Source organism: Cololabis saira, chromosome 18, assembly GCF_033807715.1.
Source record: "Cololabis saira isolate AMF1-May2022 chromosome 18, fColSai1.1, whole genome shotgun sequence".
Taxonomy (NCBI): domain Eukaryota; kingdom Metazoa; phylum Chordata; class Actinopteri; order Beloniformes; family Belonidae; genus Cololabis; species Cololabis saira.
This window is the reverse complement of record NC_084604.1, coordinates 10004720-10030017: the sequence shown is the minus strand read 5'-3', so window position 1 is coordinate 10030017 and position 25298 is coordinate 10004720.

Sequence of the window (25298 nt, the reverse complement as noted above, 5' to 3'; positions counted from 1 at the left end):
CAGAAGAAGGGGCGGGGCTAATTAAGGCCAACGAAGCTTAAGAACTCATTACAGAGTCCCATGATACCACCCATGACTTCCTATGTCAAACCATTCGAAAGTTATAGCAGAAAAAAGGGACAACCAATCAGAAGAAGGGGCGGGGCTAATTAAGGCCAACGAAGCCTAAGGACTCATTACAGAGTCCCATGACACCACCCACAACTCTCTATGTCAAACCATTCAAAAGTTATGGCAGAGAAAAGTATTCTAGGGGGCGCTGTTGAGCCGTTAGGCCACGCCCATTAATGCAAACCATGAAATATCCAATTTATCGCCAGGCCTGCCTTGCATGCAAAATTTGGTGACTTTTGGGGAACTATCAAATATGGACCAATCAGATGAAGGGGGGCACGCTTTTTGGCGTCGAGTGTTGCCACGGTAACACTTTTGAATGAGAAAAGTAATGCGCGTCGTCGCAAGATGGAGACGTACATTTTGATGTTAAAAAAAACACACAAATTGCTGACAATAAACTTTGCATTGTGCTGGGATCGAACCCGCGATCTCTCACACGAAAGACGGCGACGTTACCCCTAAGCCACGAATCAGCTTGGCCATTTTCTGACTGATTGATTAAGGAGAGACCAACATAGCGATACAATCTGAGTACCGAATTGTTTTTTCGTAATTTTTAAGATATTTGTAAGATATAAATATTAGTAAAACCCCACTATTTGTGCTTTTGTGAATAGCATGTTCCAGTCTTTAGTTCCTAGACACACACTGCATGGAAGGGAGCGTTTGATTTATTGTTCACGTAACATTACTTTTATTTTTTCACAACCAAACCACGCACCCTATTTATGTCATTTGCACCGGGCAAGGACAAAAAATAAATGATTCCACCAAAATTCCAGAGATTTTTGTGGTTGGCTGACACATTACCAGCATATTTCAAATATGTCAAACCATTCAAAAGTTATAGTCAGAAAATATGGACAACCAATCAGAAGAAGGGGCGGGGCTAATTAAGGCCAACGAAGCTCAAGGACTCTTTACAGAGTCCCATGACACCACCCACGACTCTCTATGTTAAACCATTCCAAAGTTATAGCAGAAAATCGGGACAACCAATCAGAAGAAGGGGCGGGGCTAATTAAGGCCAACGAAGCTTAAGGACTCATTACAGAGTCCCATGACACCACCCACAACTCTCTATGTCAAACCATTCAAAAGTTATGGCAGAGAAAAGTTTTCTAGGGGGCGCTGTTGAGCCGTTAGGCCACGCCCATTAATGCAAACCATGAAATATCACATTTATCGCCAAGTCTGGCTTGCATGCAAAATTTGGTGACTTTTGGAGAACTATCAAATATGGACCAATCACATGAAGGGGGGGCGCGCCTTTTGGCGTCTAGCGTCGCCACGGTAACACTTTTGAAAGAGAAAAGTAATGCGTGGTGTCGCAGGATGTAGACGCACATTTTGATGTATAACACACCTGGGTGCACGTTACGGTTCGGGCTGAATTAACTGCCGAAGGAATGGCATAAATTTCGCCAAAATGACACAATTTATTCAAAATGGCCGACGTCCTGTTCGGTTTCCGCCATGGCTCCAAGAGACTTTTCTTTAAGTTGTGCCATGATACAGGTGTGTAGCGATTTTCGTGCATGTACGTCAAACCGTATTGTGGGGCTTGAGGCACAAAGTTTTCCGGGGGGCGCTGTTGAGCCATTTTGCCACGCCCATTAATGCAAACCATGAAATATCAAATTTATCGCCAGGCCTGGCTTGCATGCCAAATTTGGTGCCTTTTGGGGAACTATCAAATATGGACCAATCAGATGAAGGGGGGGTGCGCTTGTTGGCGTCTAGCGTCGCCACGGTAACACTTTTGAAAGAGAAAAGTAATGCGTGTAGTCGCAGGATGGAGACGCACATTTTGATGTATAACACATCTGGGTTCACGATACGGTTCGGGCTGAATTAACTCTCGAAGGAATGGCATATATTGCTCCAAAATTACGCGATTAATTCAGAATGTTCAAAATGGCCGACTTCCTGTTCGGTTTAGGCCATGGCGCCAAGAGACTTTTCTTTAAGTTGTGACATGATACAGGTGTGTACCGATTTTCCTTCATGTACGTCACACCGTATTATGGGGCTTGAGGCACAAAGTTTTTTCTGTCGAACCAATCAGATGAAGGGTGGGCGCGCTTTTTGGCGTCTAGCGTCGCCACGGTAACGCTTTTGAAAGAGAAAAGTAATGCGTGTTGTCGCAGGATGGAGACGCACATTTTTATGTATAACACACCTAGGTGAACGTTACGGTTCGGGCTGAATTAACTTTCGAAGGAATGGCATAAATTTCGCCAAAATGACACGACTAATTCAAAATGGCCGACTTCCTGTTTGGTTTCGGGCATGACGCCAAGAGACTTTTCTTTCAGTTGCGCCATGATACAGGTGTGTATCGATTTTCGTGCATGTACGTCAAACCATATTGTGGGGCTTGAGGCACAAAGTTTTCAAGGGGGCGCTGTTGAGCCATTTTGCCACGCCCATTAATGCAAACCATTAAATATCAAATTTTTCGCCAGGCCTGACTTGCATGCAAAATTTGGTGACTTTTTGGGGACGTTTAGGGGGGCAAAAAGGCCCTCCTTTCGTCAGAAGAAAAAGAAAGAAAGAAAGAAAGAAAGAAAGAAAAAATTCCTACAGATACAATAGGGCCTTCGCACTGCAAGTGCTCGGGCCCTAAATAGTCTTCTAATTTTCTTGAAACAAGTTTTTCTTATCGAGACATGTTTTTTTTTGCAGTGTAAGTACACAGTGTAGCCCCAATTTAGTTACAGTTTTTCACAATTGTTTAAACACATTTCCTGATAGACTACCTCACTTTCGCAAAACTCTAAACACAAATTACAAAACTCACACACAAAATGCAAAATCCTAAACTTCTCTTGCAAAAGCACACTCTACCTTCAAAACAGTGTTAACTCTTCACTAAATGGTATTTCCTTCTCAAATGCCAAACACATACATCATTTGAGTAGACATTTCTAAGCACCCACTGAACACTGATGTGCAGAATGGAAGACACTATATGAATGAATGAATGCCTCAGTAGAATCATGCATTTGTATGTTCAGTGTTACACCTTCAGCTGTTGGATGTAATATATCACCATATAGTATTCTCATGTATAGGCTACTCAAATAGAAAACAACACACAATTATTTACTGTAACAACAATATTTTTACAGTACAGTATTTGGACTCAAAATGTGCAGTCCACTGGACATCACAGCAAGCTGTGGATGAAAACTTGACAGAATCATGCGTCTTCCATGGCCTGCAGCAGTGGGATCCGTGTCTGAGGATTTCTCTCATATACCTTCCATCTCCAGGCAGAGAAAAACTCCTCAATTGGGTTGAGGAAGGGAGAGTATGGAGGGAGATTAGGACATCAACTTCTGGATGGACCCTGAACAACTCACGGACCAGAGCAGCCCGGTGGAAACTAACATTGTCCCAGATAACAAGGAACCTGACCACCTCTGTGTCCTCCATCTGGTCTGATATTGTTGATTGTTGATGATATTGTAGAGCTGGTCCAGGAATGCTGAAGAAGTGCAGGGTTGTGTGGTGTAAGTTATGTGCAATGACATGCCAGGACAGTAGGGGGCTGTCTAGGCGGGGACTTCCTACACTATATGTTGCAAGGCATTCTGGGTAATGGAAATGTTTGGTGTGCTGGAATAAAGGGAAGCCATAGAAAACCTGTCTGGTCCTCCATTGATCTTATCTAAGGAACCCAACACGACATGGTGTCAGAAGTGGTTCATCAGTGAAGGGTAGGAAAGGAGTGTGTTATACGAGAAAAAAAAAGAAAGTTTACTCAGCCAGAAAGCATGTTGGAAGAGGAGCAGGAACCAGCGGCAGCGCATGTGCAGCAAGCCGTTCCACAGGCTCAAGCACGTGCTACGGCTTCAGCTATGTTCTCGATAAACCCTCCCGAATCCTTCGACTTTTCGAAGCCACAGGACTGGGAAAAGTGGATTAGGCGCTTTGAACGCTTCCGAGTGGCCAGCGACTTGCACAAGTCTTCGCAAGCAAATCAGGTGAACACGCTGATTTATTGCATGGGAGACGAAGCAGACGACGTGTTGAGAGGGCTACGCTTAACGGAGGAACAAGTACTGGAATATCACTCCGTGAAAGAAGGTTTTACAAACTTTTTTGTGCCTAAAAAGAATGTAATATATCAGCGAGCCAAGTTCAACATGCGAGCACAAGGGCCGACAGAATCTGCAGACTCATTCATTACCGCTCTGTATGCACTCGCTGAAGACTGCGGATATGGTGCACTTCGCGAGGAACTGCTGCGGGACCGGATCGTGGTGGGCATCAGAGACAGCGCACTCTCGCAGAGAATGCAGATGGAGAGTAGACTGGACTTGGCAAAAGCCATCAACATGGTCAGGCAAGCAGAGGACATTAAAAGGCAACAGACGGATATTCGAGGGGACAGAGCGACAGTGGACGCAGTCCGCAGCAACAAAGACAAAGAAAAAAAAATGCCAGCTTGGAAAAGCAAACACCCAGCTAAGCAGACCAAGGACAGGCGTTACACACCGGCAGCAGGGCAGTCATGCCAGAGATGTGGTAAGACACCAGCTCATGCCAGTTTCAACTGCCCCGCAAAGAATGCAGAGTGTCATAAATGCGGGAAACGTGGACATTACAGTAAAGTGTGTAGGTCTAACAAGTGTGTGAGTGCGGTGGCTGAGGACACAGAGGAGGACATTTTCCTTGGCATAGTAGACGCAGGCAAACAGGCATGGACAGTAGACGTGAAGATCAGAGACACTCAAGTGCATTTTAAAATAGACACTGGGGCTGATGTCACCGTCATACCCGAGCGGGTGTACAAACAGATATGTGGGGGGGCATCCAGCAGCCTAGCACCGGGCAACAAAGCACTGTTTGGGCCCGGGCATAAGCCATTGTCTGTACTTGGGGTGGCCAGAGAAGTGCTGTACTGCGGTGACAAGCACACCACAGAGGACATGTACGTGATTAAAAACCTGACCACAGCTCTGCTGAGCCGTCTTGCATCAGTCAACCTCAGGCTGGTGGCAAGGATAGACAGTATTGACATGGACTCAGTAAAGCAGACTTATCCGAAGCTGTGTGATGGGCTGGGACTAGTACAACAGCCATACACCATTAAGCTCAAACCTGACGCCAAGCCTGTGTCTCTGAAAGTGCCACGACGTGTCCCACTACCTCTGATGGGAAAAGTAAAGCGGGAGCTCCAGCGCATGGAGCAGCTCGGAGTCATCAGCCGGATTGAGGAACCAACCGAGTGGTGTTCCGGCATGGTGGTGGCACCAAAGAAGGCTAAAGACGAGGTCAGGATCTGCGTCGACCTCTCTCCACTGAATGAAGCTGTACGGCGGGAAAAGTTCATCCTCCCGTCAGTGGACCAGACTCTAGGCATGCTCTCAGGGGCAAAGTTCTTCTCAAAGATAGATGCCAACATGGGGTTCTGGCAAATCCCACTGACTAAAGACTGTGCCCACTATACAACATTTATCACCCCATTCGGACGCTACTTTTACAACCGCCTTCCATTTGGCATCTCGTCAGCGCCAGAACACTTCCAGAACCGGATGGTGAAGGTGACAGAGGGGCTGGAAGGAGTCGTCTGCCACATGGATGATGTGCTCATATGGGGGTCCACGCAGGCTGAGCATGACACCCGTGTGCATGCAGTTCTGGAAAAGGCACAAGAGGCAGGCATCACTCTGAACACAGCCAAGTGTGTATTCAACCAGACAACGGTGAAGTTCCTCGGCTACATCATATCGCCAGAGGGAGTCCGGCCGGACCCAGATAAGACATGCGCCATGCAAGAGATGGATCCGCCACAGAACATCAGCGAGCTCAGGAGCTTCCTGGGCATGGTAAACCAGCTAGGTAAATTCTTGCCAAACCTAGCTGAAAAAGACAAAGCGCTAAGGGACTTGCTATCAAAAAAGAACCAGTGGTACTGGGGCTCAGAGCAAAGCCAAGCATTCAACTGTCTCAAAAAAGAGCTGTCGTCCACCCCGGTGCTGCAGTTGTACGACCCGAACAAGAACCTGAAAATCTCTGCCGACGCCTCATCATACGGTCTAGGTGGGGTTCTTCTTCAGGAGTATCAGGGCACCTGGGCGCCGGTGGCATACGCATCCAGAGCACTCACGAGCACGGAGCAGAGGTACGCTCAGGTGGAGAAGGAAGCGCTGGCCCTGACCTGGGCATGTGAAAGGTTCAGCAACTTCATCATCGGCCTTCACTTTGAGCTGGAGACCGACCACAAACCCCTCGTGAGCCTGCTAGGTGGACAGGCACTGGACACACTCCCACCTAGAATACAGAGATTCAGGATGAGACTCATGCGATACAGGTACACTATCACACACGTTCCAGGGAAGAGCCTCACGGCTGCAGACACACTCTCCCGTGCTCCGCTGAAATCAGGTGGAGTCACAGACGGTGATGGCCTGATGGAAGAGACAAACATTTATGTGGACTACGTGCTGTCAAACGTGCCAGCGAGCGAGGCCTACCTGTCAGAGCTGCGCAAACAGCTGAGTGCAGACAGCATCTGTTCGGAGGTGATGAGACACTGCGCAGAGGGCTGGCCAGATCGCAGCAGACTGGACACTCTGGTGAGGCCCTACTGGGCTGAAAGAGCCGTACTCAGCACACACAATGGACTGTTATTGCGGGGGACTAGACTAGTAATCCCCTCCGTGTTGAGGAACAGTGTGCTAGAGAAGTTACACGACGGGCACCAGGGAATAGTCAAGTGTCGCGAGCGGGCCAAACAATCAGTATGGTGGCCAGGCCTCAGTAGCCAGATCGGAGAGCTGGTGCTGAAATGTGTTGCGTGTGTCAAGGAACGGAACAACGCAGCCGAGCCTCTCATGCCTACCAGGCTGCCGGACAGACCATGGCAGAAGGTAGGGGCCGACCTGTTTACATTAAAGAACACTAAGTATTTAATGGTTGTGGATTATTTCTCCAGGTACATTGAGATTGCCCAGCTGAGCCCGACTAGGTGTGCTGATGTCATCGTGCACCTCAAGTCCATGTTTGCCAGGCATGGCATACCAGAGACTTTCATCACAGACAATGGGCCACAGTTTTCAGGTGCCCAGATGTCAGCATTTGCAGCGGAGTACGAGTTCGAGCATGTGACGAGCAGCCCGAGATATCCTCAAAGCAACGGCGAGGCCGAGCGTGCCGTCCAAACCATCAAAAACCTGCTGAAGAAGGCGTCTGATCCATACCGTGCACTGCTGGCCTACAGGAGCACTCCCCTGAGTAACGGCTTCAGTCCAGCCCAGCTGCTTATGGGCCGGAGGCTGCGCACCACGGTACCTTCGTTTCCTGCAGTGCTCGAGCCAGCCATCCCAGATCTTCGAGCAGTACAGAGCAGGGAGGAGGAGAGGAGGCGGATGGACGCAAACAACTACAATCACAGACACAGGGTGAGAAATCTCCCTCAACTGTCCCCGGGAGATCGCGTGTGGGTCACTGACACCAAAACACCAGGTACTGTAACATCCACGCACGAGACACCCAGATCCTACCTGGTCAGCGGGCCTCAGGGCAGTATCAGGAGGAATCGTCGCCACCTTGTGCCTATGGCCAAAGACAACAGCAGCACGACACAGGGGCAAGCAGCTGAGGAAGACCTGCAGGATACTGCCCATGACACTGTTTCTGTGTCCACAGAGGGGTCACAACGCTCCCCTCCAATTATTCGAACCAGGTCAGGAAGACCTGTCATTAAGCCAGAGAGACTGAACTTGTGAAACATGTGAAAAAAAAAAACAAAAAAAAAAAAGAGATGTACTATGTTATGTTGAAGAAACAAAGTTATGTGAAAAAAAGGGAAATGTTGTATGTTGTTATTATGTTGATTTTCAGAAGCTTGCAGATATGGGTTAAGCAGGACCAAATTTATGTGTGACTAATATGGTGAAATATTCTTGTTTGGTGAATTTTGGTAGCAGCAAACTCAAGTACAACTGTTAGAATAACTAAGTTCAATGTTATGGTAAAACAGTTCTCAGAAGGGGAGATGTGGTGTAAGTTATGTGCAATGACATGCCAGGACAGTAGGGGGCTGTCTAGGCGGGGACTTCCTACACTATATGTTGCAAGGCATTCTGGGTAATGGAAATGTTTGGTGTGCTGGAATAAAGGGAAGCCATAGAAAACCTGTCTGGTCCTCCATTGATCTTATCTAAGGAACCCAACACGACAGGTTGTAGGGGCCAAGGGTGGCATGGCGATGGAGGACGCCGTGGTGATTGATGGCAGCACACATTGTTATGTTCCCTCCACGTTGGCCAGGGACCTCTGTGATGGCACGCTGGCCGATGATATTCCTCCCTTGGCGCCTTCTTTTTACAAGGTTGAACCCGCTTCATCAATGAATATGAATTCAATGGCAAATTGCTGATTGCATATTGCACAACAGCCTTTGGAGTTTAGAAATGTGATTAACTGTGTGTTCTGTGTGAACAGCAAGAGAGGGAATTCAGGAAGTGTGCAGGGTATTGGGAATTGTGTGTAGTGTTGTGAGAAATGTGTGGTATGGAATGGGAATTTGAGTCTAGAGCAGTAAATGTGCTTGGAGTTCAGCAGGAATGGTTCAGCCACCTGAAACATGAGTTTCAGGTTGTGCACATTGTGTCTGATGTTCCAATAAATGTGTTTAAACAATTGTGAAAAACTGTAAACTGAAATAAGTTTAATCATTTCTTAAAAATGCAGACAATAATGGCCGAGCCTTAAAGAAAGAAAATAAAAAAAAAAACAGCTTCATAACTTTCATGCAGAAGCTAGAGCTCACTAAATCAGAGCTGAGGGTGGTCTGTCTGAATAAGTTCAACACACAAAAATAGACAAACAGAAGATGCGCTGACCTCCTATAATGATAAACTGCAATCCCTTAACGGATGCTGGGTCTCAAACAAGCAGTGTTACACGTGCAGTTGTCACCGTGTGATGCAACACTGATGCAAATTAACACCTCAGTCTATCAGAGCACTCATTCAGATTGTCGGAAATTGAATAGTGACACTGATGCAATAATCTACAAATACACTGTAGGAATGAGACATGAAAAAAAGTAATGACATCAGTGAGCATCATCTCAGGTGTAGCTGTGAGTAAGACTGTTTTATACCTTGATGATTCAATATGATCTTAAAATTTTTGTGGATGTCTTGTAGGGTTGTTGGTCAATATTATCAGGTACTTTGCCTTTCTATATTTGAATGCTTTTCTTCTACAGAATAATGAGTGAACTTTGTGACTAATGTTGAGCTAACATTTTAAATCTGCAGTTTAGATGCTCCACTTTAAACAGAGACTGAAAAAGTCCAGATGAAGACTATTGGAAAAGAAATCAAAGAGCACACATGTGGAGGAGATGGGAGTTTAAATTTCCAATTTTTGTACAGGTTTGTAATCAGATTGGAATCTGAAATAATTAACTTTCAGCTTGAGTTACACTTTAATAACAAGAAAAAGCAAACCAATCAACTTTGACATCTGCAAACGTCCTCTGTTTCACCCAGGGGCTGAACCCGAAGGTTGCATAAGGATCCAAAATATTATAAATTAGATTAATTTTCACTTGAAAAACATGCAGTGACAAAAGTAGACAAAAATACACACCTGGAAATGTCTTATTTAACTTCTTAAATCACACAAACTAAATGTAACTTCAATCCTACATCTTTCCCATGTGTACCTCTAATACTTTTTCCATGGATGGAAATAGCCATTTTTGACCTTGGCGCTGAGATTTCCCCAGACTATCCGAATCTGATCAAAGTATCACTGTAGATATTGAAAGACCTTAGTTCTTTTCAATTTTGATAAACACCAGATGTTTGGTCTGACTGAACCATCTGGGGGATCTTCCATCGAAACAGAATCTTGCGTAACAACTTAGTGAACTGGAGCTACTGTTGTTGACTGCCATCCCCCCTAGCAACCAGTGTAGGATCTAAACTGTTTTTGTTTTAATATTAAATACAACTCTCAGGAGAGTCCATCTGCTTTGTAAGGTCATTATCCTGCTGGATTTTACTTGGATTAGCCGTACTGGGATGAATACAATAGTCAGTATTGACAATATGACACCACATACATATGAAACCACAAATAATTGGAATTAAGTGGAAGAAAGTGTGTCCTGGCAACATAATTTAACTCCCAGCAGCATCCTACATCCAAGACCAAAAATGCAATATCTCCATTTCAGTGTAAAAATCTGAATCAGAATCAGAATCAGAAAGGGGGTTTATTGCCAAGTTTGTTAACACACACAAGGAATTTGTTGTGGTGATTGGTGCAATACAGTAAAAATAAAAATATAAAAACAAACAAATATATGGAGATAAAATAAGAGATAGAATAAAATGAAATGTATAAACAGAAATAAACAGAAATGTACAATATGAGGATTAAAAAGTGCCGGATATGAGTCTTTACAAAAAGTGACGTAGGATGACAGATGAATATTCCTGAGCTTTTTCTCTCCTTCAGTAATATTCTTTTCCTATGCCCAACACGGGATGGGATTCAGTGTGACCCTTAGCTCTTGTAGCCCATTTGATGTGTGTCGCATTCTGAGATGTTCCTCTGCTCAGCAAAGAGCGCTCATTTGAGTTAATGTAATATATCTGTCAGCTCCAACCACTCTGGACTCTGACCTCACTATTCAAGATGATTCCAGTTTTCTGAAGAAGTCAGTGTGAACCATCAACCATGATATCGTGGAATTTAGTTTGAACTTGGAGTGAAGACTAATTGCATGAACATGCAGGTATATCAGGAGAAGGGAGCAGTAATAAAAGCTCCTGTGGGCCCGGGGTCTTGTTTACTGCACCTCGGCCTCGATGGAGCTCAGAAACACTGAATGAGAACTTCTGTTAGGCATCCTCATATCCATATGGAAATCATTTCATCTCCTGCTTGCACAACACAGACCACCTCCCACTTCTACCTTTGGGCTCTATGTTCTGATCTGGTTCTGGAGTGGATGTGGGGCTGTGTTTGGGTAGAGTTGACACACAGTGGTTTTTGCTGGAAGTCCAAGCTAAGCCTGGACCTACAGTACTCGCGATGTCTCAGGCTGTCAGTGGCTGGCAGATCAGACAGGAACTGCTGCTGGATGTGGGCACGGACTCCACGCTGCAACGCCAAAGAAATCTGAACACAGAAGTTGTGTTTAATTTGGTTAGCTGTAACAGAAAAGCCGCTCTTTCACTCTACCTGGATAGGGAACAAGTACAGATGTATAATAAGATCATGAAAGATTTATTGGCTGCAAACTCAAAGACTTTTAAGCTGGCAGAGGGTACGCTCATTTGAAAGTTAACACCATGTATTTCTCTAGGCTCTTCCTACCAATCAATCTCTCTGGTTTGTTTTGATCTCATCTGAAGTCCATCTTTCATCTTCCACCTTTCCTTCTCTTTTTTTCTGCAAGTGTGAGTACAGAAGCTAGTAATTGTGGGGAAGGATTTTGCCATGTCCTATGAATGCTTACTTGTACCCACATTTCCCACTTTTGGGAGAGCAGAGCAGCAGCTTGTATTATGTTTAAAACAAACACGCGCACGCACGCACGCACGCACGCACGCACGCACGCACGCACGCACGCGTAATCTGAAGTTTGCGTTTACTGTTAGTTAGTTGTTGTTTTTATGTGTAGTTTATCATAGCATCATAATTTATCCTAACTGTGGTTTTATCATCTTTTTGACACAAGTTGTTTGTGCATATTTTACACATATTTGTCACAACTGCTGGTTGCAAAGGTCTGTGCTCTGACTCCTCCCTTCACTATTATTTTGAAGAATAGCTTACTTTGAGACTGATTTTGCTGTTTAGTTATCATTTTCCTGATTAAATCAGGTGGTACCCCGTTTTGATTAATTCATTTTGATAATTCAATTTGATAAATAATCTACTCCTAAATGCTTCGTTGATCCGCTATATCTCACGCACGCACGCACGCACGCACGCACGCACGCACGCACGCACGCACGCACGCACGCACGCACGCACGCACGCACGCACGCACGCACGCACGCACGCACGCACGCACGCACGCACGCACGCACGCACGCACGCACGCACGCACGCACGCACACACGCACACACACACACACACACACACACACACACACACACACACACACACACACACACACACACACACACACACCACTGTCTAGCAAACTTTTTACAGATATTTTTTTGCATTTTTTGGGAAATATTTTCTGCTTATATAGTGTGAGGATTTTGTTCCTGTAGTTAACAGTTGAAATGATGACAAGAGATTTTAATAAGAAATAATCAGCCACTACTCACTTTCAGCATCCATTACAGTTTTTCTTGATTGCCTAAGCATGATTTTCAAAACAGGGCCCGTGGTTTCAAAACACTACACACAATTAGCACAACAACACACCAAATTAGCAAAACACTACAGATCCTTTGCAAAATTAAACACGCTTGTAAAAACTATACACTTCTTTTTAAAAACCACACTTTGTCACCATATGAAACAAACACGTTTCACATTACTATACTCTGTTTGCACGAGTTACACTCTGCTGTGATAAACCTAAAACACTTTTAGCACTTCTACGTCCCTATGATTAGAGTAGGCTACTATCAACAAAGTACAAATATACAGTTTTTCTTGATCGTTTTGGCCCATTTTTCCATTCACAGTTTACTTTTTCAAAACAGCTCACACAAAGCCCTTAACAGAAGCTGAAATAACCAAAACACTTTATGATGTTTGCAGAATGACACCACTTTCTCAAAACTTGTCACACATCCATCAAAACCAAACTTTTCCATCAAAACCTAGAATTTTTTCTCAATTGAACATGTGTGTTTTCTCATTTATTTACTGTAACGATGGATAACAAAATTGAAACCACAGCTATCAATATCAACTTTTGTTCAACACCCTCATAGTATTGACTATTTTACAACTGACAACATACTACAATTTGGGTTTTGTATTGAGCACTCTAACTTAGTTATATAACTTAGAAATATACTGTCACAGAGTATTTACAGTAAAATCAGAAAATGTGTATACAGTAAAATATTGTAGATCTGTTTTTGTATTGCTGAAGTTCCTGTCAACACCATTGATTTACATTTGTTCTACTGTGTACAAAATGTCAAGATTCTGACAGAAAAATATTTATTGCAGTACTTGTCACATGCACATACTGTAAGCAATCAAAATGACAGGGTTCAATATGCAGTACAACAAAGGTCAATTCTCAAAGAAAGTACTGTAAATGAAACACAATCAAATGAAACCCTGTAAATATGAAAAAAATAAAAATACAGGAAAATTACGCATTGTCGACACAGGCCTGACGATCAGGCCACATGTCCTCGTCCACGTCCTCCTCGATCCATGCTTGGTGTCAACTTCAAGCTATCTATCTTTGATAGGTTGAGGACTACTTGCTTTGTTTTGCAAAGAGAGTTCACACAGGTGCTGATAATTTTTAGAATTGAGAGAGCAGTTCCAATTGGCTGCTACAAAGTGTGTGCAATGTGTTGCCATGGTAAATCAGTTATGTTTTGTGTCTCTTTGTGAGAAGTGTGTTAACTGTTTTGAAAAGTGTATTACAGTAAAAGTCAAAGAAAATTGTGTGAAAGCAATGAGAAATAGTTAACCGATTCGCCAGAGAGGACTCTTGCTGTGCAAAGAAGGTGTGAGCATTAGATAAAGTTGACCCATGATGTGCAAAATGTGTCAAAGCAATCGAGAAAAACTGTAGTCTTTCTCTGACTCTTGTGCTTGGAGACCAATGAGCTCACCTGCTGCTTTCTATAGTGTAGATACACCTGATTGGTGTGTCTACATTTAAGCAAACAAGTGTTTGCACACCTGATGACTGTGTTGAACCAACTGGTTGGACGGTGTGCTAATTTGACAGTCAGTGCTTTGGTATTGCAAAGAAGTGACTTTATGATAGATTTTTGTGTCTAATGTACGTTTAGTGTGTTTAGTGTTTTGAAAATCACTGTGTGTAGAGTTTTGCAACAAGTGTGAGGTTGACAATGTGCTTATAGTTGTGCAAATATGGGCTGATGTTTTGCTTCTTGAGTGTAAGGTTTTGCTAATAGTGTACTACTTTTAATTTTAGTGTGTAAGCAATCGAAAAAAACTGTAAGTAGATTTACATTATAATTTATCAACACATTATACAGTATACCCACAGAGCTAGTACTGATGGTTGTGCAAAAGTTACTGATATAGTAGTAGTACAGTATGTATGTGCTAACAAATGTTGAACAAGCCACATTTACTAGAACTCCTGCATCATAAAAAATAAGAAAACTATTAGAGGAAATAATTGGACCAATTTTGCACCAACAAGGCAGAAACTGTGTTGCTCAGAGGTGTTGTGTTATACAAATACACACTGGTTTTATTGTATTATATAATTTATTTTTCATGTAAGAGAGACAAGAGTTCCTGTTGGCCTGTTACCTTTCACATTTGTGTCCCACATGGCTATTACATCTGTTCCAGAGGACAAATAACAGTTGTTAGAGGAGACACATTATGGCCTACTTTTCAAAAGTTGACACAATGTCCTGAAGTCTTCATGAACTGTTTATGACATGATGTGGTCAAAGCACCGCTGGGCTAACTTACATACAGATGGTTTTAGGGGGGGGAATTAGCACCTCAACTCCACCCCTTCTCTATCTTTATTCTTTTAAAATCGATATTCCGAGTTTGTGCTACCGACTTCAGTGACGTGAGTAATGTGAGGTTGATTTGAAACTGGATGGAGATAAAGGTGGGAAGCTGGACAATTTTGCTCTGGTCTGGGACTGTGATGTCACAGATGTGTGTTTAACAAAACACCCACATGTCACTGAAACATAAATCCTGTGATATAATAACTTGGATCAGGCAAACAGAGCTAAAACTTTTTAGGTTGCGTAAAAGCATGAATTTACAGCCTTATTCATCTGGTCTGTGCTTAGGTTGTAAAGAAGGACATTTACTGCTTTTAGATTACTGTTTTAAATTACTGCTCATAGCTGGCACGGCAGTTCTGGTTTTGTTACGTGTTTGAGTGATGAAAATAATATTCTAATATGAGACTGACAAGATTTCACTGAAAGAACCTCAAACATGCAAAAATAATGTGTAGATTATGATTAGCTGCTACCAGGTGGACCTTTCACATGAGGGTTAATCCCCCAGCAAATTCTGCTTCCTGACCTGAGATCACCAAGAAATACAGATAAATGCGTCATTTTGCACCACCATCTAAGACTTTGGATGTTTGTAAAACATCGCTCAGCAGCAGCCTGATTCACACAGTCTTGTCTCTGTCTGCAGGTCTAATACAGAGCAGGTAAATCCAGGTTCATAGGCCCGGTATGGCTCCACATCACCTTCACAGGCCTCTCTCTTTGCTACTCAAGGAAAGTGCTTCAGCAACTTCATTCAAAGTCAACATTCATTTTCAGTCAAGAATTTAAGACAGGATTTCACATCGTACAGCGGTCGTTTTGTCCTAATCGACAGGATGCAGAACTAAAACGACCTCAGGTGAATTTCTGTCTTGGGGTTAGATTAGTAAACTGTCAGTGACTAAGTCAGCAGCGTGGATCCAGAAACCTGGAAGTCATGGACAAAGATGTAGGTCAGTCTTTTGTCTTTTGCAAACTTTTCTAGGACGCCATCCCAGATCTTAAAAGAAGGCACTGACTGCCGGACAGAGAAATCAATTAATCACTGGATTCATTAAAGCTAGGGTCTACGATCTTGAGTTTTATTAAAAAAAAGACACCTACTCCCCACACAAACTCCCTCCCCCCTGTGCTCTGCCTCACAGGAAGCTCCCGCCTCCGACACCCCCCCTCTGGTACGGGAGCCAGCAGGAATATGTCCTTGGTGTTGCCGTACTTTGGGAGGCGGGGAGTAGGGTGAGGGCTGTCCAATCACTGACATTCAAGCAGATTGACCAATAGGCGCCATTCGGCCCGAATGGCGCCTACTGGTTGACTTCTTTGCAGGATTACAGTAGATAGAAGAAATATTTTCTTTTGGGTCTTTTTGCTAATCATATTTCATAGGTAACACTATTGGGCCATAACAACCTTATAAATGATTTTGATAAAAATGTTGAATATGTAGATAAGATAAAAGCAAGTCTTTTATAATGCTGTTCAACCTGCTTTCATGGGCTGGGTGTGTAAGACCCAGATGCAGGAGACCTGTCCTGAGCAGGGGCCTGGGTGCCGGCTTTGGCTCAGGCGTGGGAACAGAGACGGGGTGGGGCGCGTACGGGACCACCCCTGGAACAGGGAGATGGTGAGATGCGTCCGGGACCACCTCGGGAACCGGGACAGAAGGGGATTGTTCCCACCGCTGACGTCTCCATCTTTGCCTGTACCGGTACTGAACACTCTTCGGTCCGCCGAGAACCAGGCGTGTTTGTCTTCACCTCCCGGTCAGAAGTACTTAAAGAGGGTAATGGTGTCTTCTGCTGGGTCCATGCGGGCTGATCTGTTCTGTCCTCGTCATCATGTTTCTCATCCTGGTTAAGTTCTGTTTTGTCAAGTGAAGGCTCTTGTTTTGTTATAATCCTTCTCAGCAGCGCGTTTTGCTTAATTAAATCACATTTTTCTTGGAACTCCTGCCGCCTCTGTCTCTTGCATCTGGGTCCTGCACACCAGAACCCTGACACATACAATGATAACAAAAGAAACAATGTGTGGGGGTGGAGCTGGGATGATTATGGACAGGGTATCTAATGTCCAAGATGTTTGAAAAAATGTTTGAAACCATCATGGCTCAAATTTAAGAATTACTTCAAGTCCGTAGCAATAAAAAAAAAACAATTAAAAAGAATATAAAGCAATCTTTGAGTTCCAGAGTTACTGAATTTTACTGGTTTTGGTGAATCATGAACTGGGACTCCAGGTGAGTGTACTGAACTGTCTTAATTCCAGAAGCATATGGAAAAATCCAGATATTTTTGTTCTATTCATTTTTGTTCTATTCACAATACTTTCATTGACCATTAGTACAAATGCTCTTTATGGAATATGTGTTTTCTTTATGACAACCATGAATTTGTAAAAAAGGAAAAAAAAAAACTCTGTCCTAGGTTGGAGCATGTGTGTCTTTGATTGGAGGGAGGACTAACAACATATTTATTTAAGGCCTCCATATTTATACCAAATATTTTTGGGTGCAAGACACCTGGTGGAACAACGTACAAGAAGATGTAATCGGAAAAAGGAATCATTCACTCCCAATTTATCCCAACTTGGCTCCAGCCTCTGGGGTCTAGGGTTAGGAGATGATGGATGGGAATGACGAGAAGTTGGTAAATGGCTAATCTTTCATGTGAAGCACAAAACTACTTTAAACTCAACATTTAAAAGACTGCAAATAAGTAAATAAAACATTATTTTTTTTTTTTAGAAATGCACATCTATTGGAAGGGTTGTGTAGAGCAGAAACAGCTACTGGAACATTTCACAGCTAATGGGGGTATTAAGCAACAGCTCAGCTATATTTCATTTTATTCAAAACAGCTCTGGTTCATATCAAAGGATCATCTCAGAGCACTTTACAGAGAGAGAAATGAAATTATCCTCTTCAACAACTAACTTTGTGAAGCCAATCGGTAAAATGATTTAAACGCGCCTTTAAACCCTGACATGTAAAGTGATTTACAGAAAATATTATAATTTTTTTATTTTATTTCAAGTGTTTGCTACGCGTTAAAATTAAAAACACCCCCAATGTTATCCTTTACAGTTTTTAAATGATAATTTTGTTTGCATCATTATATATATTTGGGTCATTAATTTATTTACGTTTGATTATGGGTGTGGTGTTGGGATACATGTGGGATTGATTGAGGATACATTAAAATTACAGGGTTTATTATTATTATTAAAAGACCATCCAAGAGAGTTAGGAATGAAGATGAAGAGGGGATCACCACGGTCTCTAGCATCAAAGTCTGCACAGGAAAAGTCTTCAAGGATAAAAATCCTCAATGAAAAGGATAAAAACACCTGAGGAATCCATTAATAACATCTAAGGCTCAAAATGTCCATCTAGACTTTTTTGCATATTTTAAATAGCAAGAAAATGTGTGTGTGTGTGCGTGTGCGTGTGTGTGTGTGTGTGCTCCAACATTGAAGGATATTGTTAAGAAATAAACCACATCTCAGTTTTCCATTTATATTGTCTCATTTACACGTTGTGAGCCCCGAATGGCAGCTGAATGGGGTTTCATATAGGGTGGTGCTGGCTCTGGATTGATTAGCTGCTCCACAACTTCACCTAGTGGTATGCCATGCCGGTCGCCAAATTATGCAAGATTCCACATACATCACATGCGGCACACCTTGTTAGTCCGATGTGAACTATGTAACTATGTGATTATATGAACAGTGGAGGCCTTAAGGGAACTTTAAGGCCCAGCTCTGAGGCCTAACTCTGAGACCAGCCTTGATTTTCCTTACAGCTGACCGCATGCTTGAAACAAAGGAACCAAGATTTGCGTTATGTGGCCCTTCAGTGATAATACAAACATGACATTGGACATAGACCCCAAGCCACAGGGGGGGGCGCATTGACTTCCTTGGCCCAGCTATAAAGAGCAAAGCCCTCCTCTCTTTCTATCTCTTCTCCTCTTGCCTTCTCCCCTCTCTTCCAGGTCACAACTCCTAGTTTAGCATGAAGCGCGACTAGCTACAGACCAGCGTCCCCCACGATCATGACCGAAGAAGCGTCTGTCTGGAGCGCTGCAGCGAGTAACCCACGGATGTTCCGAGCCCCAGAGGAGCTGAACCAGGGACACTGCATTGCCTTGACGTGAACGCCTTTGGACCGACCTGAAGCTGAAGGAAACAAACTGCTGTGCCCATGCTGCACCCCCTCATCCACAGCACGGATAACAGGATAGAGAGAGAGAGAGAAAGAGACGCTTTTTATCAGGATCCCCTGCTGAGCGTAACCACCCTTTGTTCACCAAGGAACACTGACCGGCCAGACCAAACCACCCTTTTTCTTCAACTACAAAGATCCACGTAAGAGGCTGTTTTGTGTCTGGGCAGAGAAACTTAGTAACACATTATAAAAGTTAGTTTTAGGTTGTGAGCCGGACTGCTGATCCCGTCACAACTGCGTTCATTAGTTTAAGTGTGTTTGTTTATCTTATTGTTTTCTCCTCTCATCCGCTCCTACTAACCCCCAAACACACACGCACACACTTATCTTGGTCATAAAACCCCGGAGCTTGTTTCACTGCATGAGACAAAATCTCGTCCGCCATTTTGAGTCACGTGACACACGCACTCACACACACGCACACGCACACACACACACACACACACACACACACACACACACACACACACACGTAATCTGAAGTTTGCGTTTACTGTTAGTTGGTTGTTGTTTTTATGTGTAGTTTAGCTGGTTGCAAAGGTCTGTGCTCTGACTCCTCCCAGCACTATTATTCTGAAGAAAAGCTTACTTTGAGACTGATTTTGCTGTTTAGTTATCATTTTCCTGATTAAATCAGGTGGTGCCCCGTTTTGATTAATTCATTTTGATAATTCAATTTGATAAATAATGTACTCCTAAATGCTTTGTTGATCCGCTGTTGATCTGCTATATCTCACCACTGCTTCTGTTTTGCAAGCACAGAAAAAGACACTTATTTGCAGGCTTCCTGCACAGCGTGAGTGAAATTACCGTAATGACGGTATGTTTGTTGTAAAGTGTAACTTGAAAGCTTTCAGGAACAGTTTGATTTCCTTGAGTTCAGTTTCAACACACTCAAAGTTTCACCATAACCCACTTTATGGGATGCTAATCTCCACACCTGCTTCTTATCAGGTTCATATAGGTCGGTTGGAGCCTAGTCCAGATGTCCCTGGCTAAAAGGTGGGTTTCCCCTCTGACAGGTCAGAGACAACTTAAGTCTAGGTCCTGCTTGAAATTTCAACTGAACTACAAATATAAAGTTTCAATAATTTATCAGTCTTTGCATTCTGTGTCCCAGTTTTAGTTTTTTGCTTTGTTGAAAGGAGTTAAGGTTGCAACATCACAAAAAGTCCAATCTTCATGATGTGAAACAGTGACTTAATCTTCAGGAGCTGAAAATGAAAACAATATGATGTTTCAGTGTTAAACTCAGTTCAGTTCTCTTGTGTAACGTGCCATTTTTCTTTTCTCATGATAGCGACAGACGTATTGGTTCACATTATGACGATCTTCAACAGTGACAGCCTGACATGACTCCTGATCAATCTGCTGCTCCGAGAACAAAGAAGGGGTGTGTGCCATCTCTCTCCCTTCGGCTTCCAAAGCAGCAGAAGGCCAAAGTGCTGATGTCACCAGATTTCACACTACATGTGTTATTGGTCTCCTTCACGCAGCATCATGCAATCTTCTGCTATGACTAAGCAGCACTAGTCTCGATGGGAGGAGACGGTGAAAGAGGATCACAACGAGAGGTTGCTAACTGGCTAATGTTGCATGTGAATCAAGTGCTAAAAGAAGGCTGGGAATGTTTTTTCAACATCTGGTGTCTATTTATCAGTTTATTATTGATGGTAATTATTGCTCTGAGAGTAACTTCTGTTATGTGCAGCCAGACCCTCGCTTTCTCTTACCAGTTGTTTTCACTCTAACCCTCAGTATATTTGTGTGATGAGAGTTCGGTTGTTCTCAAGGCCTTTTCCTCTCCTGGAGAATATTTCATATCTGGCCTTGAGGGAGCTCATTGATCACGAATGTAATGTGCACCATAGAGAAAGAGAAATCCACATTTTTATCTCCTGTGCAGGGTCACGGGTGACCTATGAGAGCATGGAACTGTTTCTAGGAGCTTTTAGGAGTGAAAGCATTTTTTATTTCAAATGCATTGTTGAGTGGTGGTTGAACAACTGCCAGAGATTTCCAAAATTGTTTCATAATGAATAATGAGCAGTGTACGTTTTTTTTTTTTTTTTTTTTTACAAATGCACCAGTCAGGACATCTAATTCACTCTTTACTTGCAACTGGTCGTGCAACTGGTTTATCAAGTCTGCCAATCAACTGGAGATCGACACAAAGTCTATCCATTTATACCAATGCTTGAATCCTGGAATAGCATTAAAAAAAAAGAATTGTTTTGGTTTCAGCTTATTTATCTTATGTCTGAGCAGATCCTGATCATTTTAAAACATTTTCAATAATTGTACCATCTTGGGTTTTATCTCTCTCTGAGTAATACATTCTTGTCATCCTTCCCCCCACATGTCACTTCAATTATATTTAGTTCTAAGGACTTCCTTGTATCTGTTCAATCTCTGCATCCCCCGAAATAATACCCTGCCACTCTTCATCCTCGTCTGAAAACAATAGGATGAGGAGTGCACCTCATAAAGTTGAAGGCGCATCCCCTGCAGTCGTTTCCTCTCGAGTCTCCCTAATGTGAACCCGCTGCGTGTTCAAAGACAGGGATAGAGCGCCCTGCCTTGGCAGATTCCTGAGGAAAGCCCCGACTTTACTATCAAACGACAGCAGCGGGGCGAGTAGGTGTCATCACCACCATCTCATCAACATCGGATCAGGCTGCAGCCAGTGGAAAACAAGGAGGAAGACCAGTCTCAAGCATCCCACCAAAACATCTTCCTCTTAAGTTTATGGGGCCTGGGTAAAGAGATTGGAGGGCGTAGGAGCCGTGAGTCTGCACAGACTTGCTTTGATCAACCTCACCATCAGACTTTGAAATGTTTAACACACGGAAAACACCATTCCTGCACTTCAAAAGGGAGAGAACACAGGAGGCACTGTAGGTGACCCTGGGACGTAGGAAAAAGGCTGTCAGGGAGGAGGGGGGTGGAGCCAAGTGGGCGAGCTTGTACAGCGGGACATTTTTACCAAACAAATATACTGGAGCTCAAGAGATGTGCAGTATGATGAAAGTTCTCACCAGGTTGGCACTGAATTTAACTGATGGTTCTTCACAGTGTTTGTCAAAGAAAATGGCCTTTTTCTCACATGCCAGCCAGCGCTGACGTCACATACTCCATGTAACAATTTCTTCCATATTTTCTATCCCAAAAACTGAAGATGACATTGACTCATAAACTTAGAGATATAAAAGGAGCATCCAACCACCATCTGACCTCACAATCAAATTCACACTGTATGCCCTCACTGCAATCCACTATTGTGGTTCCTGATCTAGACTGGAGGATCTGCTGAAGCAGAGGTTCGCCTGGGAGGACTGTTGAAGGCCTTACTTTAAATAAAAGCCAACGTAGGGGTTTTAGGCATCTTCAATCCTTCAGCTGGTTCTTCAGGAAGCCAGAAATAAGACAAGCGATAGCTACAAGGAGATTGTGATTGCACTGTAAGTGCATTTTATTGGCACATTAAATTTCAGGGTAACCCTCAGAGCCAGATGCATCACAGGACTTTCCCATTTTTGCTTTTTATTCTGTTTTCCAATTACTGACATTGAGGAAAGATTCCATATTTACCCACAATACACGAGTCAGGGGTTTGAAGAGGACTTCATAGTCTGTCATGGTAATTTGTTATTTTTATGTGTAATATTGTGGTTGGTAAGAAACGTACTGATTCATTTAATGACTACAGTTTTTTTTAATTTTTCAATTTCTAAAATTCAAGCACTTTTTTTTTCAGACACTTTATTTCTTTCTATATTTTCTCTTTCTCTTTTTTTTTAAGTTTAATTTCCTTTTGGGGATTAATAGAATATTTTTGAATTCGTAGAAGTTTCCACCTTTAACCAGCAGAGGGCAGTAGTGTCAGTTTCCACCCACTTTGAATCAACATAATTTGTATTTATACTACTATAGTACTATAACATGTGGTTTCAAATACACTCAGTATAAGTATCTGCTCTTCCCCGTAAAGCACATTGCATGCAAACTGACCAATATAATGTTGTTTATAAGACTAAAACTTACGTATATACCTTGTCCATTTCTCTGGCGAGGCACACAGATACAGAGAGACGTGCTAACACATTCAGTCCCAGTTATCTCTGATATTGTTGTTAAAGTCGCTGGAAAAAAACGAGGGCAGGATGAAATTCATGGTACACCGCTCTCGAGTACGAGTAAGTTAAAATGACCTGAGAGTCTACAGCAGATTTGTCTTTCACTCATCTATTGAACTAACTCAGGCCGCTCTGAGGCGAAAATGTCAAAGACCAACCGTTTTAGAGAAGACTCTAGAGAAGGCTGCAGGTTTCTACTCATTTGTTGCAGTTTGGAAATGTAACGGCCTCTTACTAGAAATAGATTAACATCTTATTCCAGGAAATTAGTAGATGAATTTAGACTTAACTCTGATCTCAGTCCAACCCTCAGATAATTGCAAGAAAATGGAATTAACAAGGCATTTATATGGGATGTGGCTAAGGTCTTACGTGAATCAAATCATGCAATCATTCATCAAATTCACTTGGTGAACAGACTTCCTAAAAAACAATTAATCAACAGTGAAAAAAACCACATGCGGGCAGCTGCCAGGATAATGATTTGCTAAGCTGGTGAAATGCCTCAGGTTATGGGTTGACTTGTCTCACAATAATAGCTCCTGCATATCAGCATCAGCATCTCTGTTGTGACTTTGTGTCTGTGACTCACCTGCCGGGAATGTGAACCCCTGCTGGAGCGAGAACGACGACGTGATGGTCCAATGCTACGTGGGGGGTTCTCATGTGACCACGTACTTTCGTTAAACTTTATCTCAGCTGTATTTGCGCCGTTAACAGAAACCCACTGACCCGAGAGCGCTCTGCCACATAAGGTGTGCAGGAGTATTTCATGGGTTTCCAGGGAAGTCAGGCTGCGATTAATGCGAATGAATACATTCATTAACCGCGAGGAAGCTTCATCTCTCCTGACTCTGAAGTAAATATTTATATACCTGTATGTACTGTTTATCTGCAACTTGGTAGATGTAGTATGAACAATGAACACAGTTCGCACCCCGTTGATAGTGGACAGTTACTTGTGGTGTTTTCTAGCACTCAGCACCACGTAAAGATCCCTTCCAAGGCCCTCCGATTGTCCTTCAGCTGACAGGCTCCGGATTCAGCCAGTTCTTCCAGGAAGATGTGCGGAGGAGTTCTACTTTTGTCTTAACAATAAAGTCATGTTTGAAACAAAACCACTGTTTTCAAACTTCATTAAAGGGATTGTGACATGAAAAACACATTTTTCTTGATTTTTTGTGTTTTGTTGGGTGTCTTGACATCAATTACACCCAAAAAACAACAAACTTTTAACATTCAGTGTATTGTGTGCTTTCTGGGATTTTCCGCATAACTGTGCAAAAACGGCTCATCTGGTTTGCTGGCGGATCGTTACGTATGGATCCGCTAAATCACCGCCCCCTCCACCCAGCTCCCTGCCTCCTCTCCTCTCCAGCTGAAGGCTGATTTATGGTTCCGCGTTACACCGACGCGTTACACCGACGCAGAGCCTACGGCGTAGGGTTACGCGGCGACGCGCACCGTACGCTGAACCCTACGGCGTAGGCTCTGCGTCGATTTAACGCGGAACCATAAATCAGGCTTAACACGGAGCTGTTTAGAGCCTCTTCTGTTGTCATCACCGGAGGAAAACTGCTAAAAAGACCCGCGGCCACTGACTGGACTTAAGATAAGGGGAGTAGGGGACACTGCTGCTTGCATGCCTTTATTTTTATGATTGTTTGCGGTGGACTGCCGCCGTGCTGCTTTTCCGTGCATGCTTCGCCTGTCGCTCCCGGCTTAACTCTCCGACGCCGCTGTTAGAAGTCCGGTTCGGTGTGCGCACGGACTTCATCCCCGGGCTGTAGTCGCCCTGTCTGGGCTGTGTGTGTGGGTGTTTGTGGTGTGCGCGCGTGTGTGTGGAGCCCATGGTGTGGAGACGTTTGGAGGAGGAGCGGGGCAATGATTGACAGGAAAGGGGGAAGAGGAAGCGTTTTTCACGGCGCAAAAAACCACTGTAATAAAAAGCCAGGAATGGAGTACTAGAGTGAAGTTTTTCTTGTTAAAACCTTTTAGACACATTTGAGGGATGTTGGCCAAGACTTTTAATAGTGTTAAAAGCATTTTAAAAATGATGTCACAATACCTTTAACAAAGAACTTCGTTTTGAGGAAACGGTGAAGAATTAC